The sequence below is a fragment of the Myotis yumanensis genome, unplaced genomic scaffold (genome assembly GCF_028538775.1).
Source record: "Myotis yumanensis isolate MYYU_CA2020_CCGP unplaced genomic scaffold, mMyoYum1.0.hap1 SCAF_15, whole genome shotgun sequence".
In the NCBI taxonomy this organism is placed as follows: Eukaryota; Metazoa; Chordata; class Mammalia; order Chiroptera; family Vespertilionidae; genus Myotis; species Myotis yumanensis.
This window is the reverse complement of record NW_027223766.1, coordinates 584,341-594,247: the sequence shown is the minus strand read 5'-3', so window position 1 is coordinate 594,247 and position 9,907 is coordinate 584,341. Positions and strand designations below refer to the sequence as shown.

General features: G+C 47.9%; 1 pseudogene; it reads left to right on the top strand.

The window, feature by feature from the left end:
• The first annotated feature begins 2,076 nt into the window (after window positions 1–2,076).
• Window positions 2,077–2,592, top strand: LOC138993445 (52 kDa repressor of the inhibitor of the protein kinase pseudogene; annotated as a pseudogene).
• Window positions 2,593–9,907: the final 7,315 nt, after the last annotated feature.

Here is a 9,907-nt window from a genome sequence, read left to right as displayed (position 1 = left end):
GTGCAGGGGGCAGCCGACCCCATGATTCTCTCTCTCATCGTGGGTGTTTCTCTCTCTCTCTCTCTACTTACCTACCTCTCCCTTCCTCTCTGAAATCTATGAAGATATATTAAAAGACACACACACACACACACACACACACACAATGACAACAACAACACAAAGGTATTATTCCACCTCCGTGGAGTAAAAAGTATACTTGTACAAGGTTTTGTACTTGTATTTCGTGCTATTAAAACACGAACATTAAAACGGGGGATTTGGAGCGGCAGTGAGAGGATAAAAGGGAGGGATTGACCTTTGCCATTTCAAAATGGCAGCTGCCGCCCTAACTGGTTTGGCTCAGTGGATAGAGCATCGGCCTGCGGACTGAACAGTCCCGGGTTTGATTCCGGTCAAGGGCATATACCTTGGTTGTGGGCACATCCCCAGTAGGGGGTGTGCAGGAGGCAGCTGATTGAGGTTTCTCTCTCTTTGATGTTTCTAATTCTCTATCCCTCTTCCTTCCACTCTGTAAAAAAAATCAATAAAATATATACTTTTTAAAATGGCAGCTGCCAAGTCACTAGAGCCAAAATGGCGGCTGCCTCCTTGCACGCCGCGCCCCCCCCCGCTCCGCCCACCCACTGGGGAAGGAGCCCACACCACAGGCAGGTGCCCTTCTCTGGACTCAAACCCGGGACCCTTCCGTCCTCAGGACAACTCTCTATCCTCTGAGACAAATCAGTTAAGGCTAAAACTCCCTACTTTGACAGAAAGGATGACTCCTTTATTCCCACACAACTGTGCACAATGAAAGGAGCCACATGCTAACCCCACGAGCTCAGAAAAGGGCTGCGTGGTGGTCTTGCAAACTGAAAGGCCTAAAGCGACCACAAGTCTAGTCTGAAGGGAGACTGTTACTAAGAGCAGTTGTGGTGGCTGGTCGCGTCAGAGGCCGGAGTCTTCCCTGACAAGGTCAGTGTTTACATTAAGTGAACCTATGGTCCTTTTGCATCCAACACAACATAACTCTGGAATGTCAGGGGAACTTGTAACATCCCGCCGTCCCCGCACCAGCCCGCCCCGCCTCCATCCCCTTCCCCTCCCCCCACCCCACCCCACCCCACCCACACAAGCAAATGTGCCTGGGGGCTCTGCAGGACAGACCATAAATTCCTTCATTGCTATTATCACGTGTATTGTTGCCTGTTAACTATCTATCCTGCACCCACCTCAGGAAAAGAAGTAGGTGAGGCCCTGGCCGGTTTGGCTCAGTGGGTAGAGCCAAAGTCAGCCTCCGGTGGACCTTAGGGTCCTGGGTTCGATTCGGGTCCCGGGCTCATGCCCGCCCGCCCAGGTCATGGGCTCGAGACCCACTAGGGGGTGTGCAGGAGGCTGCCAATTCAAGATTCTCTCTCATCGATGAGGTTTCTATCTCTCTCCCATCCTCTCTGAAATCAATAAAAATATATTTTACAAAAAAGAAGTATGTGTCTATCATTTTACTTTTTATCCAATCCCAGAGGTTCGCCCCACACCCCACCCCCACCCCCACCCCCTTTGCTTTCTCCCACCTCCCTCCCTCCCTCATCTATCACCAGTGGATTGCCTGTAACCCACTTACATCTCCTCCTTGGATTGTAGTGTATAAAACAAAGTGCCGCCCTGGCCTGTTTTGGTCAGTGGGTAGAGCATCGGCCTGGGGACCCGAAGGGTCCGGGGTTCCATTCCAGCGCAGGCCTGGGTCACGGGCTTGCTCCCCAGTAGGAGGTGTGCAGGAGGCAGCCGATGGGTGATTCTCTCTCATGGTAGATGCTTCTATGGCTCTCTCTCCCTCTCCCTTCCTCTCTGAAATCAATGAAGATATATTTTAAAAAGCCACACAAATGTATTATTGCACTTCCATGTAGTGAAAAGCATACTTGTACAATGTTTTGTACTTGCATTTTGTGTTATTAAGACAGTGCTGGGCATGGGGGTGGGGGGGGAGTGCTGGACCGGCCCCAGGTGGAGGGGGTGGGGCGCCAGCGAAGATGCCAAACTTCTGGGGGGGGAGGGCAGGGGGCGGCGCCGGCGGACTGCACGTGGAAGAGAATGCAGTCAGATTTGGCCTTCTTCAGGTTCCCGAGGGATCCGGCCAGATGCCAGAAGTGGGTGGGAAATTGTAGGAGAGCAAACTTAGAAGATAAAACACCTGAACAACTCAATAAACATTATCGATGTTGTGCCAAACACTCTGAGACCTCTATGATCTGTAGAACTAGTCCTTCCTTATAGGACAGTTCTTTGAGATAATGTAATACCAACAATAGGTGATCTTACCAATCATTTGAACAATCCACATAGTAGAGATAGAAAACGAATAAAAGAATTGAGCGAAGATGAAATCAGGACATGGAAACAGGAAAAAAAATTGACGAAACTTCTGAACAGGAACAAAAACAAACATAGAGCGATCAACAACAGCCTTGCTCAGAACTCCAGTACAGAAGGGGGTGAAGAACAGGATGAAGACACTTTACCTTTAACCCTTGAAGAGAAAGTAAACAAACGAATACTTTAAAATCTTTATTTGCAGTTTTGATTCTTATGGGAAAACAAAAGATACCTCTAGATCAGCGGTTCTCAACCTGTGGGTCGCGACCCCTTTGGGGGTTGAACGATCCTCTCACAGGGGTCACCTAAGACCATCGGAAAACACATGTATAATTGCATATTGTTTTTTGTGATTAATCACTATGCTTTCATTATGTTCAATCTGTAACAATGAAATTGGGGTTCACCACAACATGAGGAACTGTATTCAGGGGTCACGGCATTAGGAAGGTTGAGAACCACTGCTCTAGATGGACATGAAGCTGATGAAATCCCAGAAGGCCTCTTCACTCCCGATAACTTTCAGGCAGGCAGGCAGGCAGGCAGGCAGGCAGGCACTGTCGGAGTGCCCAATAAATTCTGGAGAAGAGGTTCTCTCTGAGAAAGCCCTTTGAGACCACAGCAGTCAACGCACCGTTCTGTTCAAAAGTACAAGCAGAAGCAGATGCTAGAGATCCGTGAGAGCCGCATTCCGGGAAGGAACGCTCAGGGGAGTGAGAGGCTCTCCCTTCTTTTCCATGGCCCCTGACAGAGGGATGCACGCACGCACGCACGTAGTGGACACAGCAGGGGAAGGGCACCTGCCCGCGTTGGTGAGGGTTGCTGACGAAGCTCGTGACCTGAGAGAGGAATCTGTGGGTTTCCTGCCTTCTGAAGCCGCTGCCGAAATTTTGGCTATGACATTTCCCACGACGAGACCCGAGAAGTGGGGATTACGCATGGAATATTGTCGTAGCCAGGCTTACATTGTGTCCAGTGGCTTTCCTTCCAAAACGAAAGTTGTTGCTTCTAGACTTTTGGAGAAACATCCCTCCCCAAGCTGTCCACACACTCTGCTCTTCCCTGTGCCTGTCACGGGAGCGTCTGTTGCGTTTGGAACAATGGAGGAAGTTTGATCTTTTTTCCATCCGTCACCACAACCGCTTTTAGAGCTTGACAGTGTCGTTTCTGTCCTCTTCCAGAACAATGAAGAAAGCGGGAAAGAACTGAAGGAAATTAGCCATTCTCAGCGGGCGGGCAGGCACGATGCTTTTGAAATTGTAGTGGAGTTCCTGCAAGCGCTTGTTTTCTGTATAGGCGGTATATATGAGGACACACATAGTAGATGGGAAAACTGTATAGCGGGCCGAGCATTCGCACTCTGCAGTGCAGCAACAGATTTTGATTTCGTGGTTATCATTGTTGTTCTTCAAAACGTTCTACCTTTCACAGGAGCCTCTGGGAAAAATCTCCAGGGTCAGACCTCTGATGTCTTCTCTGCAGCCAGTAGCTCGACTGCAGGCGCTGCATTCGCTACATGAAGGGATGGAAGATATTGAAGTTTATTGTGAATTTTGGTTTGAGGAAGCCACCGATTTGGCAACCACACTTGCTATTCTGATGAAGCTCCCTGGGAAGCTCCGCAGAGCTCAGCAAGGGAACCTGGAGTCTCAGCTGACTTCCGAGAGGTGCTATAAAGAGCCTCTAAGCGTCACAACAGTGGAACACATTGTTCAGGAACTGAAAGAGATAGTCTCAGAACAGTTCCTCCAAAGCTCTTCAATGCTGATCTCTGGTCCCCTCTGTCATGGGACGGCTCAATTTCAATATGCCAGAGGAACACCAGGCTGACATGTACTGCAGCGACTTACCCAATCCCGATGCAGCACTCTCAGCTGAGCTGCATTGTTGGAGAATCAAGTGGATACCCAGAGGAAAAGACATAGAGCTCCCATCCACCATGGCCCCCTCCACCTGCCAGACATCAAGTTTTTTCCTCATGTTTATACATTGCTAAAGGTCCTATGAATTCTCCCTGTAATGAAGGTTGAGAACGAACGCTATGAAAACGGTCGAAAGCGTCTCTAAGCACACCCGAGGAACACTTTGACAGGGCAAAGGTCAAGTAGCTTAGCTTTGCTTAACATGCATTTCGATGTGAAACATTATTTGGATTTAACGGTGGACACATACATCAAAGTCTACACAACTAAGAGCTTCCTACAGATAATTCCGAAAGTGTCGGAAATACCCGAGGGACTTTTAAAATGCGTTCTCTCTTATATCTGATATTGAAAAAAAATCTGAGAAATTTGAAAGGAAACAGAGAAAAGCTGTAAGATATAGGTGGGTCACTTAATAACTGGATCTCTTGAGTAGAGTAGCCACTGATCCTCTGCTTAAATGGCCACGGTGTGAACTCTCATGCTTTGGAGAACTAACTGTTGTTCTTCCAGAGGGCGGTAGGCATCATCGGAAGCGCCACGTTGCACTTCTGTGTGATCTCTGCTGATGGCACTTTGGGCTTGTTTTAGTGAGGTCATTGCAGACATCACATTCATTGTCACAGTTGTTGGGCATTGAGTTATCAGTTCTTTGAAGAAATAAATTTTGAGAAGGTGTGGGAGGAATCTGTTTCATAAAATTGTGCAATGAAGCTCACGACTAACCTCTGACTAGCGGGAGTTTTAAGTGTGCTATGAGAAATCTGTAACCAACAGTGAAATGACCAGCTAGTGAAAGAAGCATGAGCTTGCCAGACAAGGATTTCGGTGTGGATTTTTGTCTTTATTCGATGATCTTAAACAAATGACTGTGAAACATTGAACAAAGAACCCGCCATCCTTACACTCACATCTGGGTGTCGCTGTTTACATTCCTTCGTTGAGCCTATATCCTCATAAGCTTTTTAGCAAGAACATGTGGCACACTTGTGTTTCATGGTCAAGACAGGATCAGAGGCCATGGATCCTGACAACAGATCAGTCTGTTTCATTCCTTCTTTTTCCATGGTTACATCTACTGTCGCGTCTCGATTTATAAGCGAAACCTAGACAACCTACAACAATGCGTTTTGTAGTTGGTCTAGGAATACAAAAAACATCGCTGTCATTTTCGGTGAAGAAAGTCAATTTTGTACAGTCTATGTCAACATAAATAAAATGTAAATTTGTTTAATGGAAAAACAAAATGCCGAAATTAAAACGGGGTGGGGTGGGGGGGGAGGCGGGGTGGAGAGGATAAGAGGGAGGGCTTGACCTTTGCTGTTTCAAAATGGCAGCTGCCAGGCCCCTGGAGCCAAAAGGGAAGCTGCCTAAACTCCCTTCTTTGACAGAAAGGATGACTCCTTTATTCCCACACAACTGTGGACGACGAAAGGGGCCACATGCTAACCCTACGAGCTCAGGGGAAGGCCTGCCTGGCGGTCTTGCAAACCGAGAGGCCTAAAGCCACTGCAGGGATGGTCTGAAGGGAGACTGTTACTAAGAGCAGTAGTGGTGGGTAGTCCCGTCCTACCTAGGCCAGAGTCTTCCCAGACCAGGTCAGTGTTTACCTTAGCATCTAAGACACAACATACCTATGCTATAAAATGTCAGAGGAACTTGTAACATCCCACCATCCCGGCCCGCACCCTTCACCCCCCCTGCCCCCTCCCCCCCACACACACACAAGCAAATGCGCCTGGGGGCTCTGCAGGACAGACCATAAATTCCTTCATTGCTATTGTTATCACGTGTATTGTTGCCTGTTAACTATCTATCCTGCACCCACCTCAGGAAAAGAACTAGGTGTGGCCCTGGCCGGTTTGGCTCAGTGGGTAGAGCCGAGGTCAGCCTGAGGCGGACCTTAAGGTCCCGGGTTCGATTTTGGGTCCCGGGCGCATGCCCACCAGCCCGGGTCAGAGAATCGAGCCCCACTAGGGGGCGTGCAGGAGGTGGCCGATCCAAGATTCTCTCTCATTGATGAGGTTTCTCACTCCCTCCCTCTCCCTTCCTATCTGTAAAACATTAATAAAATAAATAAAAAGAAGTGTGCGTCTATCATTTCACTTTTTATTCAATCTCAGAGGTCGGCCCCCCCACCCCCGCCCCACTTTGGTACCTCCATCGCTCTCTCCCTCCTTCATCTATCACCAGTGGAGTTCCTGTAACCCACTGATGTCTCCTCCTTGAATTGGATTGTCATGTATTAAACAAAGTGACGCCCCGGCCAGTTTGGGTCAGTGGGTAGAGCATCGGCCTGGGGACGGAAGGGGTCCTGGGTTCGATTACAGTCAAGGGAGCAGGCCCGGTTGTGGGCTCGATCCCCAGGAGCGGGTGTGCAGGAAGCAGTGGACGGGTGATCCTCTGTCATCCTGGACGTTTCTATCGCTCTCTCCCTCTCCCTTCCTCTCAGAAATCAATAAAAATGTATTAAGTAATAATTTAGAAAAAAGAATGAATAAAACAAAGTGAAAAACAGCCATTCTCTGGAGCATTGTCCAAACCCCTTGCGGTTCTGCTTCCCGGCAAGTGTGGACAGTTTGACTCAAGCCAGTGATGCCAACTTACTTGGTTGTTGGTTTTTGTGGGGTGGGTTTTTTTTTTTTTTTTTTTTTTTTTTAGGAGGGTCCCGTGTATGTAGACTTCAGTGAGCCAGAGACTGAACCAAAAGGGGAGAATGATAATTTTTATTTTTTTAAATGTATTTTATTTATTTTTTTTTATAGAGAGGAAGGGAGAGGGATAGAGAGTTAGAAACATCGATGAGAGAGAAACATTGATCAGCTGCCTCCTGCACAATTCCTACTGGGGATGTGCCCACAACCAAGGTACATGCCCTTGACAGGAATCAAACCTGAGACCTTTTAGTCAGCAGGCAGATGCTCTATCCACTGAGCCAAACCAGTTAGGGCTCCATAAGCTAGAATATGCGGAACACTTCTGTTTCATGGTCAAGACAGGATCAGAGGCCATGGATCCTGACAACAGATCGGTCTGTTTCATTCTGTCTTTTTCCGTGGATACATCTACTGCCCCATCTCAATTTATAAGCGAAACCTAGACAACCTACAAGAATGCGTTTTGTAGTTTATCTAGGAAGAATACAGAAAACATAGCTGTTATTTTCGGTGAAGAAAGTTAATTCTGTACAGTTTATGTCAACATAAATGAAATGTGAATTTGTTTAAAAGAGAAACAAAACAGCGAAATTAAAACAGGGGGGAGGGGTGCGTGGAGAGGAGAGGATAAGAGGGAGGGGTTGACCTATGCCATTTCGAAACGGCGGCTGCCAAGTCCCTGGAGCCAAAATGGAGGCTGCCTAAGCTCCCTTTTTGACAGAAAGGATGACTCCTTTATTCCCACACAACTGTGGACAAAAGGGGCCACATGCTAACCCGTCGAGCTCAGGGGAAGGCCTGCCTGGCAGTCTTGCAAACTGAAAGGCCTAAATCGACTGCAGGGATGGTCTGAAGGGAGGCTGTCACTAAGAGCACTTGTGGTGGGTAGTCGCATCCTAGGCCTGAGTCTTCCCTGACCAGGTCAGCGTTTACCTTAACTGAACCTATGGTCCTTTTGCATGTAAGACAACACACCTCTGAAATGTCAGAGGAGCTTGTAACATTAGCCCCCCTACTCTCTCCCCCTCCCCAAATCTCCACCCCCCCACACACACACACAAGCAAATGCCCCTGGGTGCCCTGCAGGAAAGAGACCATAAATTCCTTCATTGTTATTGTTATCACGTGTATTGTTGCCTGTTAACTATCTATCCTGCACCCACCTAAGGAAAAGGAGTAGGTGTGGCCGTGGCAGGTTTGGCTCAGTGGGTAGAGCCGATGTCAGCCTGTGGCAGACCTTAAGGTCCTGGGTTCGATTCGGGGCCAGGGAGCATGCCCACCCTGGTCACGGGCTCGAGCCCCACTATGGGGCATGCAGGAGGCCGCTGATCCCCGATTCTCCCTCATCAATGATGTTTCTCTCACCCTCCCTCCCTCTCTGCAATCAATAAAAATATATATTTTTAAAAAAGAAGTATGCATCTATCATTTTGCTTTATATCAAATACCAGAGGTGTACCCCCATGCCCCACCCCAACCTCCCTTTCCTCCCTCCCTCCCTCCGTCTCTCCTTCATCTATCACCAGTGGATTTCCTGTAACCCACGTATGTCTCCTCCTTGGATTGGATTGTCACGTATAAAACAAAGTAACGCCCCAGCTGGTTTTGGTCAGTGGGTAGAGCATCGGCCTGGAGACCGAAGGGTTCGGGGTTCGATTTTAGTCAAGGGTGCAGGCCCGGTTGTGGGCTCGATCCCCAGTAGTGGGTGTTTCTATCACTCTCTCCCTCTCCCTTTCTCTCAGAAATCAATAAAAATGCATTAAATAATAATTTAGAGAAAGAATGAATAAAACACAGTGAAAAACAGCCATTCTCCGGAGCATTGTCCCAACCCCTTGCGGTTCTGCTTCCTGGCAAGTGTGGACAGTTTGGCTCAAATAAACTCATGAAAGATCTCTATGGGTTTGCATGTTTTTCCGTGAACACGATGTATACACCTGCTGGTTTCTGAGGGCGAGGCAACAGAATCTGTCCATGAGGTCTGCTGTGAAATGCTAGAGGCGTCAGTTTCTGCTGTCAGAAGCCAGGTCACCCTTAGAAAGAGTGTAGAAAACAACAACAACAAAAGACAGAAATTGGTTTTACAAAGAGAAAACACACAGAAGCGAAGCGAGGGATGCTCCGAGGACTGTGAGAGGGAATCTCCCCTTCTCCTCACTCATACCGCTTTTGGAAAAATGGCAATGATCCTAACAGGTGAAGGTCCTGAAGCTCTCGGAGACGCCGACCGGCCGGCCGGGGCTACTTTACCTGTTCTTAACCCTACCCAACCAAGTCTCCCTCTCCCTGGGAGTCAAGCTTGTGTTCCCACAGCGGTAGGTAGGGGTACCCCACCAACCGACCGACCGACAGACGGCTGTTTTAAAATCAGAACCTGTCCCCTTTCAATGAGGGCATGGGACAGGGACAACCTATATTTTCCTGCTCAAATCGTCCCCAGTTCACCTGATAGGGACTCAGAGGTTTGTCTCTGTCTGTCTGTCTGTCTGCATGTCTGTCTTTAAGCCAGTGACGCCAACATATGTTGGTTGTTGGTTTTTGTGGGGTTTTATTAGAAGGGTCGTGTGTATGTAGACTTCAATGAGCCAGAGACTGAACCAACAGGGGAGAATGTGATGGTTTTTATTTTTTAAAATATACTTTATTTATTTATTTATTTATTTATTTATTTATTTATTTTACAGAGAGGAAGGGAGAGGGATAGAGAGTTGGAAACATCGATGAGAGAGAAACATTGATCAGCTGCCTCCTGCACACTCCCTACTGGGGATGTGCCCGCAACCAAGGTACATGCCCTTGACTGGAATTGAACCTGGGACCCTTGAGTCCGCAGGCTGACGCTCTATCCCAGTGATGGCGAACCTATGACACAACTCATTTTTTTTTTGGTTGATTTTTTCTCTGTTAAATGCATTTAAATATATAAAATGAATATCAGAAATATAAGTCTTTGTTTTACCATGGTTGCAA